Source organism: Lepidochelys kempii, chromosome 2 (assembly GCF_965140285.1).
Source record: "Lepidochelys kempii isolate rLepKem1 chromosome 2, rLepKem1.hap1, whole genome shotgun sequence".
NCBI lineage: Eukaryota > Metazoa > Chordata > Testudines > Cheloniidae > Lepidochelys > Lepidochelys kempii.
In genome coordinates, this window is record NC_136381.1 from 156,678,745 (window position 1) to 156,690,780 (window position 12,036).

Genomic DNA, 12,036 nt, shown 5'->3' on the forward strand with positions numbered 1-12,036 from the left:
ACACACAGAGATCGTAAAACAATACCTCCTCCCACCCCACTGTCCTGCTGGTAATAGCTTATCTAAAGTGATCATCAAGTTGGGCCATTTCTAGCACAAATCCAGGTTTTCTCACCCTCTACCCCCCCCCACACACAAACTCACTCTCCTGCTGGTAATAGCCCATCCAAAGTGACAACTCTCTACACAATGTGCATGATAATCAAGGTGGGCCATTTCCTGCACAAATCCAGGTTCTCTCACCCCCTCACCCCCCTCCAAAAACACACACACACAAACTCACTCTCCTGCTGGTAATAGCTCATCCAAAGTGACCACTCTCCCTACAATGTGCATGATAATCAAGGTGGGCCATTTCCAGCACAAATCCAGGTTTTCTCACCCCCCCACCCCCATACACACACAAACTCACTCTCCTGCTGGTAATAGCTCATCCAAAGTGACCACTCTCCCTACAATGTGCATGGTAATCAAAGTGGGCCATGTCCAGCACAAATCCAGGCATTCTCACCCCTCCCCCCCTTTTTTTTTTCCCGGGGAGACACACACACACACAAACGCACTCTCCTGCTGGCAATGAGGACAGGGGTGGGAGGAGGTATTGTTTTACAATCTCTGTGTGTATATAAAGTCTGCTGCAGTTTCCACGGTATGCATCCGATGAAGTGAGCTGTAGCTCACGAAAGCTCATGCTCAAATAAATTGGTTAGTCTCGAAGGTGCCACAAGTACTCCTTTTCTTTTTGCGAATACAGACTAACACGGCTGTTACTCTGAAACATGAATATGTGTGGCTGCTACTTTCATTTGTGCAAAATATATGAAATTTAAATTTGCTATGCTTTAGATTCTGCTGTACCTGGAAACCGTTTCTGCAACGCTGTGCACTTGGCATGGTGGAGAATGAGTGGCTGATATCATGTATTGTCATTTTTGTATCAAGGCTTTAGCATGCCATTCAGTGGGGGAGGAAAAAAAAAACATATTAATGAATATCTTCCTTGCTTCCTAGTAGTCCTAATGTAATATGCCTCCTCTTTTTCAGAATAACTCTTCATACCTGATGTCAATCATTGCTTAGAATGTGGACTCCATTTCATGTGAATAAATGAATAAGGTAGCATGCCATTTCTTTTCAGGAAATTATGCATACACTTTGTATGGTGAAAAGCCATTCTTCCCTCAAGCCCACATGGGTGTTTCAAATATTGGCGTTTGTAGAAAAAGCAAAATGCTATTTGGAGTCTGCTTAAAGGGACACAATCAAGATTTGTAGGCCCAACATTTGATATGTAGTAAGGACCCTTCCCCCTGCCTTCTTAGATTCATGTCCAAAGTCCATGTAACCTTTTATAGCTCATGTCAACGCTCATGTCTGCTGAAAGGAAGACCCTCCCCATCCCCCAAAGGCCAGCAACTCAGACCTTTCTGCTGAGCCTTATGAAAACAAAACGGGCATGTATGATTGAGGGAAAGGGAAACTGCTGTTTCAGTCTCCTAAAGGCGTCTTATAAACTAGTGATGGAAAATCATAATTATGAACATCATTTTGCAGTCTTAAAATGATGCTTTGTAGATATTTAATTTTTAATATGCATTCACTTGGACACAAAGAATGATCATTTTAACCCCAAATCTGGTAGTTGCATATATTGATGTTACTCTTTGGCAATGTTCAGATGAACTTGCAAAATAGGAGGCAGGGGGAGGGTGCATCTCTCCTGTCTGCTAAGCATTCCCGGCTACTACTACTACAGACCTATTGAATCTCCTTCAGTATCTGCCATTTTTAATGTTTAAGAATGCTGGGTTGGTTTCAGGCCTAGTAATATCTGTAGGATTTTGCTGAGCATTGCTATAGGCCTCAAGAGCCTTGCAAATAGGAACATCCTGCCCAATTATAGCAGGCATGCAAGGCTGCTTTGGAGTACAGGATATCAGATATGGGACAGAAAGGGACCACCTGGGCCATCAAATCCTATCCCTTGCGATCACAGCATCATATAATCCCATTTATAAATGTGTATCAGATCAGTCTTAAAACTAGGTTATTTGCCCCCACTACTGCTATGGGAAGGCTGTTCCAGAATGTCCCAGGAATGCACCTGAAATTATTCTACTGTGTCTTGTGTGGGGAGATGTGGGGACCCCATGCAGAGCCAGCGTGCAGTCACCGGAGGCCTCAGCGTAGTGTTCTGCAGGATTCTGTCCTCAAGAGCAGTGGATCTCAATCTTTTCCAAACTGGGACCCCATCTTACAACAGACTACCATTTCAGGAGCCCTTCCCATCTAGCCATAAATAAGGGAGGGTGGTTGTTTCCCACCGAAACATGTTTACAACCCCTCGGTGGGCCTTACTCCCTATTTGAGAATCTCTGTTTGAGGGTATGGATGAGCAGCTGGTGCATGGGCAAATAAGGGAGGGTTTGGAGTACAGCCCATGCACCCACAACTACATGGAGAATTTGGCCAAACCTTCCACAGCGAGGCGCATCGGCTGCAGAGTCAACAGGGGTGGCTCTGGAATGTGCGATAGCCTGAGAAACAGTTTCCACTCTGAGCACTTTACCTCAGTCAGGACTGGTTCCCAGTTGAGGATCGGTCCCTAATGGCACATGTGAAACTATTTTAAATGCCAGTCCGTAGAGCTCGGACAATGTATGCCAGCTGAATTCCGGCCCCATAAATGCATCACGCTCTCAGAACATTGTGCTTTTGCTTGTTTGAACTGCCCTCATTTTTTTTCCTCATTTTTTTAAAAACAGTATGTTAGGTTTTGGTACTAGAATTTTACCCTTATTGTTTTCACGCAGAATATTACCACATTCCTCCTCAGTCTGACTGACTTTAAAAGTTGTGTTGTCATTAAACTATTTTCCTTTTCTTTTGTGAGAGATGGACAATTAAAAACATTCCCACTATGTGTAAATTCTCCTTGTGAGGAACAGAGCAGATTGCCTGGATCTTCTGGTTGTTGTTCTGGCTTCAGTTTCAGAACTGAATGCACTCCTTCTGCTCCATCTGTTTGAGTTTTGACAATGCAGTGGATAGAGCTGGAGGAAGTCCCATATATAAGGGTGGGCTAAGCTTCACATTTTAAAATTGTATTTTAATTGAGTAACTGGATTCAATGCAAATGGAAATGTAGCAGGGTATAGAGTGTTTCCAGTACTCTTTTTAAATCCAAAATTCTCTTACCATTACTATTTACCATAAGAAGTATCTTCACAAAACTTAAATATAATGAGCATTATATTTAAATGCATCTGCTATTTTTTATTATTGTTCTTTTCTTCCAGTGTTGTTTATTTGATGTACCTTTTGAATTGCTGAAACATACATGAGTAGCCTAGAACTTCACTTCTGAATGCATCAATATGTATTTTTTCCTATTAAATAAACAAGATGTTAATTAAGACGCACGAAGAAAGATAAATGATCACATATTCTTTAAATAATTATTTGGTCTACTTTTGCAATATACTTACATTTCAATAGACAATGGGACAAACCCTGCACTCAGATGTATGCACAAAGGGCTTCCCCTTAATTGCAGTGTCTCTGTTAGCATCTTTTGGAAAACAACGTCTTCTTCTTAGAATCTTTTGTATAAACTTCTCACTTCATATTCTCCCTACAGCCTTATTTCCTCTCATAGGTCAAATTTTGCATTTCATGGGTGTGTATCCCTTTTGTCTCCCTTACATTAATTATTCCTGTTCATCTTGATGATTTTCTGTTTTATGGAGAACAAGTTTAAGGACCAGAAATACAAAATCAACTCTTTTTGTAATGTGACTGATCCAGGGTTTTCTGATTTGGGCCTATATAAGATCTCTGAAAAAAATGTCTTCCAGCAAGGGAATGCAATCAACTCTCACTTCATTAACTTGCTAACCCAATAATTGACACCAAACAAAATTTGGCCTCTCTCCACTTTTCAGGCAGGACATGATCGCCTAAGGTGCTGAGGGAATGCACCTTCCGTTGCTGTCACTGACTCGCAGCAGATGTCCATTCCCCACAGTGTAAGAGTTTACTTAAGCACATGTTAAGGTGCATATGTCCCAGTGAAAGTAAGCACGTGCTTAAGTGCCTTTCTGACCCCAGGCTAGTGCTGTAGTCAATTCTTTTATTGCCAACAGTTCCTTTCTGTAACAAAACAGACTACTGTACATTTAATAACACTTTAATATAGTATCTTTGTGGCTTTTTTTTACATTCTCACCGCTTCACAAAATCTGACAATCAGCAGTGGGTCTGCCAGTCATTAGTGCACATTTTCAGTATCCTTTTGTAGATTCAAATATTTGAATATTTTGTGAGAAATATTTAAGAAGTGCACTGCAGAGGAAAAAAAGGACACTAATCTCCACAGACTGCCCTGTTGAGGTGTGGAGTTTGATTTTAGTTTCATTGGGGGGAAAAAACCCACTCAAACTTAAAATAATTCATCCTACAATTTAGGGCCTCATTTTGCACATTTTTAATTGCATAAATGAAGAGTTTGCAGGATCAGGAGGTAGGTATGAAAAAAAAAGAAGTGCAATTTGGAGGGTTCTGTTACAGCTCAGGCAGAATTAGGGTTTAGGTTGTGGATACTGAAAATTTCAACCATCCATGTATTTTAAGGGACAGTGTGTTAAGCTTGCTGTTAGAATAGGTCATTTCCTAATCTTCAGTGTTTGAAGATAATTGTCTCTTTGAGAAATTTGGACTGTTTGCAGGGCACACTAAAAACATATGAACGTAAAATTCATGAATTGCAAAGAATACATTTATAACATAGTTATTTTTTATTAATGAGTAATTCAAATCTCTAGAAAATGACTACACCCAACCTATGTAAACATACCAATTTTCAGGTGAAAGTGTTGCTCTGATCAAAAGTTAACAGATACTGAAAACAGGGCCTACAATACATGTCTAGGTTCAACCTGAACTACCGGGTCATGACTGCCACTTCCACAGTCTGCTGTGCAATTAGAGTGGTCTGATATAGCTGCTAATCCACTTTTTGGTCTTGGGAGCTTGGGCATCCTAGACACATTTATTAAGGTTGTCTCAATTTGGCAGTTGGTATTTTATATACATTTGTGGACTGGTGTATTTTCAGCTTTTGATTGTGTTTTAGCCATGTGTGTTTGGGGCCTTTGGACAAAGTGATTAAGCCAATCCGGCTTCTGGGCAGGTTAGTGCCTTCTGGGCAAATCCTGGCCCCTGAACCAGTTTCTAAACAACAACAAACTTGAAAGGAGATGGTGTTGAGCCCCCTGCTTCAGTCAACCTGTAGAGTGACAGCAGGGCCACTCACTCTGCAATGCTCATTCAGCATCTGTGCTGCAGTTGCCTCCACAGCGGCGCGGCCCCTACAAGGAGAGACAAAGGGGGTGGCTTTTAGATCCATTGGCCACCCCCACACCCCACCCCACCCTGTACTTTGGGGTGGAAGGAGGCAAGCCTCCTGGGGAATAGATCTACAGGGGGTTCAGACTAAGTGCTTCCTGCCTCCCACACAGCAGAATTCCTTCAGTTTTGCTGCCTAGCAAGCTGTATGTGCCCCCAGAGAGCAGGTGGACAGGATTTGCTCACTGGTTTGGAGACAGGACAAAGAAAGAGACTTAATACGGTAGACAACTTTGCTTCAATACTGAGGGGAAATAAAAGCATCTTGCACTACAGATATAGATAATTTTGTTAGTCTGCCTTCTCAATTACCTGTTTGCAAAAGCAGTTGAAATGAGATTCAATTTAATTCAGAAAGTAGGTCTCTCGGCATGTTTCATAATATTGTTCAGAAAATCACAGAAGTGCAGAGACAGTAACAGTTGCACTTGGTAAAGATCCCTCTGCTTCTCTGTCCATGGAGCTCAGGGATATCTGAGGAGTGGGTTAGGGCCATTTCCTTTCACTCCAGAATGAATTCAGAGTCTTTTCTGAATATCAGTTACTGGAGGCTGTACTACCTTACAGTGAAATATGCTCCTGATTGACTATTGTGAATGGTCTGATAAGAGACAGGGCTTTGTGATTATAAAATAGTATCTACTTTGTGTAGGGATAAAACTGTTAGCACTATTATCTCTGTAGGGGGCCACTGTTATTTTTTGGCATCTTAGACAAAGGCCCTAATTCTGATTGCATGTACACTGACGTAAATAGGCAGTAACTCCACTGAAAGCAGTGAAGTTTACAGTTTGAAACTGATGTAAGGTCAGAATTAGGCCCCAGATGACAAACTGACTCCTGGTTCTGTCAAGCATAGTTGTGGAAGCTGCACAAGTTTATTTTTAACATTCTCTAACCTAACAAGGAATTTCTATGTATTTTCTCCTTTTACAGCCACATAGTACACTTTGGTGAAGTTAATCATGTGCAGCCTCAGGTGACTGCTGCTTGTGCTTCTAGTTTATTTTCTAGCCCTACTTTCACTCTCCCTTATTAATAGATATGCTGAGGTTTCAGGGGAAGCTTAACTGTCTAGAAGCCATTTCTCTTGAACTAGCTGTGACATATACCCGCCTGAGAGAAGGCACTCGCTTTCCCCTCAGAGGGGTATCTGCTTTCATTGGGAATCCTCTCAAACGCTGGCATTGCAGAAACAGGTGCCCATCATATTTTGTTCAGCTAGGAAGCACTATGTACTCACTCTAATTACAAATCCTGTGATCTGGCCCTACTTCAGAATTTGCAGCTTGATACGTATTGCTGTATGTAACCTCAGACTGATTCCCCCCCCCCCCCCCCACTAATTAAGATGTTCTGGAGTTCAAAATGCCTGCTCTCTACTTGAACATGTAAGCAGGGCTGCTACCCCCATACTCTGTTTTTTTAAAAATCTTTTAAAAACCCACTGCAAAAGCTACACATAGCAGATAGAAAAGGAGGACTTATGGCACCTTAGAGACTAACCGATTTATTGGAGCATAAGCTTTCGTGAGCTACAGCTCACTTCATCGGATGCAGCTGTAGCTCACGAAAGCTTATGCTCAAATAAATTGGTTAGTCTCTAAGGTGCCACAAGTACTCCTTTTCTTTTTGTGAATACAGACTAACACGGCTGCTACTCTGAAACCTGTCACATAGCAGATAGATACTTTCACTTTTGAGTCAGATATTTTATTTGTCTGCTTACAGCGCATGCTGAACAAAGGAATATGAGCCTGACTCTGTCTTATAGCTGGTTCTAGTAACTTTAGAGCCTCCTACTTTCTCTTAGTTATTGGACTACTTCTTTAGCTCAAGTGGTAAAAGGCTATGTTCTTGGTGCAGAAGCCCCAGTGGTGGCTGTGGTATGTAGTGGCAGAATACTGAAATGCTCAACCATGTGATGCTTACCTGTGACCACAGTGATTTTTTTTTTCCAATTCACTGTCTGTTGTTTGAAAGTGTAATTAATTTTAAACACCTGCTAATTAATTAACTAAATGGCTGGCATTATCCGGGGGCAAGGACTAATGTAGCCTATAACCCACCTGGATTCATTTGATTAAAAACTAGTCACAAAGAGATTGATCCTGTGAAGCGATTGAGTGTCTTCAATTTTGTTTGGTTTCAAAAGGGGCTGAGGATCCCCAAAAGACTGAGTCCATGTTGTCTAGAGATGACATCACAAATGTGAAATGTAAACTGTTGTTCTTATCACAACCATTAAATACAAATAAAACACACATGAACATATAGATGGATATGCCAGTTGATGGTTTGGGCATCCTTAAATGTGATCTAGACATATTATCGACCATGACCATCTATTTTATCCTTCTCTTTGACACACTTTATTTTATCCACGTCTCATGGTTACAGGGCTAGCTACACCTCTGTCTGAGAGCACCTCCTCAGCTGTTAGGCCGCATGCCTTTACCTATCTGGAGATGGGATTTCACAGTTCTCTCACTTCTAGACCAGGACCTGGACTATGGTAACCTATGTGGCAACCATGATTATCCTACCAGTCTGAGTGAGTATGGGCACCTGACCAGCTCTAGCATTGTCCCTCTTAAATGTTTGCTGAGAGGTGGCTTATCGTGTGCCATTCTTTTCCTTCCTATTTCATCCAGACAGTCCTCTAATGAACATAATATATGCTTACAGTAAACATCCCAATAGCCAGGCCAACATACAGTATTCACAAATCATTACAGAGCGGGTCCAAATGCCTAGCGCATTCCTGCTTTATGCCAAATGTTTTACCTTTTGTCTGAGCTTTGTTTAACTTCACATTAGGGAAATTGTGGGTGGCAGGGGAGGTTCTGTGTCAAGGACATATTAGGCTTTAGATTGCTAATGGGTGGAGAGCCACACCGACTGTTTGTGTGGGGACTGTTTGTTGAATATCAGCCTGGCTCAGATGTGCGAGAATGGTGAATGCACAGTCTGGTCTATTAACTTTAAACACACATTCCAGCATCTGAACGTTGGCCTGTTATGTGAGGGATTTATTTCCAGAGGGGCATGGGGGACACAAAGCCAATACTAGGAGAAAAAGGTGAACTTTACGTACCAGCAGTATAACAGTCAAATGCAGGTGACGTTTACAGAAACAACTAAAATTATGTGATATTTTGAGTCCTATGAGCTCAAATATCCCATCATAACAATACTGACTGAATGATGGGTATGATCGTCACCTCCTCCCACCTTATATTAGATCCCCAGAAGTAACTGGTGAGACAGTGATATACCTATGGCTTAGGTATACATAGAGGCAAAAGGGACAGGTGGGAGTCCCTTTAGGCCTTCATGAGATCTAGATGTGTGAAGCTGGTTCCCTAGCCCTAGACTGCTTGGTGTAAATAGTCATTTGGGGTTTGAATATTTATTTTCTCTTGTAGAATGAATTGGTCAGGAGGTGTATGAGCTGGAAGGGGAAAGGGCCATTCTGAGAAGACAGGATGAAAAGAGAATGAGAATGAGAACAAGAAGATGAACCTGAGGAAGAAGCTGAATTCCAAAACATATTGCCCAGGCAGTATTCCCTTGTGGATTACCATGTCCCAGTTGACATACGAATGTAGAAGTGATATACTCTATGGGTTGTCCAAATTTTCATTTGGCTCTGATTGGAGTTCATAAAAGATATGTGTACCTTGTTTTCAGAAACAAAAGCTGCATCCATGCATGGAAATAGTTATTTGTGTATATCAGATACCACACAAAGTGGTATGACTGCAAATTTGGACTGCACACCAAATGGAGGTCCTCTGAAAAGCTGGACCTACATGCCCAGTGAGTATGGAAGTGTGTTGCAGATGTGAAACAAATATATGTTAATAAACAGTACTTGTAGCCCAGGATCTGAGCATAGCTCAAAGAATTTAAGTCAACTTCTGAGCTGATCCAACTTAATCAATGTGGCTTCTGTTCAACAACCTAGTTCTTTCTATTGTGGAGTGTGTCTGTCTTATGAGATAATGATAGTCTATCTAATCATCTCACCTTGTCACCACCCCTAGAGATTCGTAGACACTGCTGAGTTGAAACATAGTGACTATTAACACATTCTTGGAGAGATGCCTAGGCCACTTAATGAGCTTGTGGAGGCTTTGGTGAAAAAAAAAATCCTTCTGTTAACCTCTTCACTGCTGAATATATGTACAATCCTCTGTGTAAGGAAGTTTGTGATTTTGTGCTGAGATATCCTATAACTATTTGCTCTTTAAGATATCAAAGGAAAGTTTATATTATGGAGGTGATAGTTCTGACTGCATAGCTAAGGATATATTGAAAAATGAAGTCAAAGAAGAGAACTACCCAACTGAGTTTCTATAAACAACAACAACATATATCCTTCCCAAATACACACCACTTAATACAAGGGCTAGATTTATTTTTTTCTGAAAATGACAAGTCATTCCATTGAATAGGTTAACGGTGAGATGCATATAAAATGATCCATTCTTGATTTTTTTTCACTGGTTTTACATTTCTTTAGGTCCTTCCAATTTAATACTATTAAAAGTTGGAAACATCAGACTTAACACACTTATCAACATTAAGTGTGTGCCAGAACCTGGCCATTTTTCCTGCCCTTTTGCACCATTCTGGCCCTCAGGATTTGGCCTTAATAAGTTAACCACTTCAATCCCCATATAGATATATAAGAGATTATATAAGAAAGAGCATGAACCTTAAGAAAAGAAGGGAAAAGGTAAAAAGAATGATCATGTGTGTAATTTGGATAGAATCCTTTATTGCTTAGTTAATTTTCATTTATCCCAAACTTCTATATATTTGGGAAGAGTATAATTCTGGCCATAATTTCCTGAGATGATACCAGCTTTCTAATTCAAGGAAAACAGTCCTATAAGGTTAGAGGCAAAGGACTCTGTCATCTTTGAAGTCAAAGTGCTATGTACACACTTCATCAGCAGAAATGCATTTCTAGTTAACCTTTTTCATGATTTCACTAAAATCCTGTAATAACATAACATATATATTCATGTAATTAGTTATCACAATTGTTGACTTTGTGGGTGAAATCCTTACCTCACTGAAATCAATGGCAAAACTGCCATCGACTTGGGGCAGGGAGAGGGGCATGATTTCACTGTTTGTTTATTGTGGACCCGACCTTACTCCCAGTGAATTTTTGGTTTCAGAGTAACAGCCGTGTTAGTCTGTATTCGCAAAAAGAAAAGGAGTACTTGTGGCACCTTAGAAACTAACCAATTTATTTGAGCATAAGCTTTCGTGAGCTACAGCTCACTTTCACCAGAGTTTTGATTACTTTTACCTTCTGCTTCCAAAACACACAGCAATCTTAGAGTTGCTCATGCCAAGCCACTGGCCAGGTGGCCTGGACATAAGGAGGGAGCAGGGCCTTGTCAGGTGCTCATCTGATGCTCCTGGAAGTTGGTTTGCAGAATCAGACCCCCCCAAACCAACTTCCAGGAGCATCAGATGAGCACCTGACAAGGCCCTGCTCCCTCCTTATGTCCAGGCCACCTGGCCAGTGGCTTGGCGTGAGCAACTCTAAGATTGCTGTGTGTTTCGGAAGCAGAAGTTAAAAGTAATCAAAACTCTGGTGAAAGTGAGCTGTAGCTCACGAAAGCTTATGCTCAAATAAATTGGTTAGCCTCTAAGGTGCCACAAGTACTCCTTTTCTTTTTAGTGAATTTTTGGAAGTTTTTCCAGTGACTCCAGTGGGAGAAGAAGCAGGCCTCTTCTATCAAGAGAAGTGGTTGTATTTCAGTGGTAGGTAATGTGATAACTATACATTCCCTTCCCCTCCTCACAGGCGTAATGTGAGACTCAATGTGTGTTTGCAGAGTGTTGTGCAGTCCTCAGATAAACTGCACTATAGGACAAAAAGATGGCTAGGATTTTACATTCCAGACCCGCAGTCACCTACACAGCATGTGTCATACGTGGTCCAAAAAACGATCGGGATGCAGTAGCACAGCACATGTATGTATTTTCTAAGCTTCCAGGAAAAGAGGATTTTAAGCAGATAGAACTTAGTTTCCCTTTTTAAACTTTGTAATATCTTTGTATCTGTTGTAAGGAGTGCTATAAAAATCACCACATTTTCACCAAACTCCAGTAAAGTCGTAGGCCACATAAAAAATGGGAACATTTGAGAATTCCCCAAGATGTTGTGGTGGCTAAAGCATCACACATGTGCACGTATTCATGGATATTTTTAGGTTTCTAAGAGATCCAAAACACTATCAAATCTTAACTGCTTTTTCACTCTGCATTTTGCAAGCCCTGCTTTGTGGCACGCATTCCTATTGGTATCATGCCAAAGTAATGGCTGAATAACGAGAGACCCTGGCACTTACGTATATTTTCTGAAGCTACATAAAATGACAGTTTCAGCGATGTGTAACTTAACATACCCATTAAAATCCCTAACCGATAGTGTTCCCCCTAACCTGTGCCAATCTTGAAAACATAAAAATCACTCCTCCACAATCTTGAAATAGTCAGTATCCCTGTAAGCAGCTAATCCCTCCTCATAAACCACACAAAAATACTCCTCTGACATATCATATTACAAAAATTACTTTGTTTCTCTTGAAGAGCCAGACA

At 41.0% G+C, this 12,036-nt stretch overlaps 1 long non-coding RNA gene across 1 annotated transcript; it reads left to right on the top strand.

Annotated features, from left to right (window-relative positions):
• The first annotated feature begins 1,042 nt into the window (after nt 1–1,042).
• On the top strand, nt 1,043–10,609 carry LOC140907186 (uncharacterized). The gene is made up of 3 exons (XR_012157408.1): nt 1,043–1,116; nt 7,807–7,960; nt 8,835–10,609. It is a non-coding gene; the product is annotated as an uncharacterized LOC140907186 (long non-coding RNA).
• Nucleotides 10,610–12,036: the final 1,427 nt, after the last annotated feature.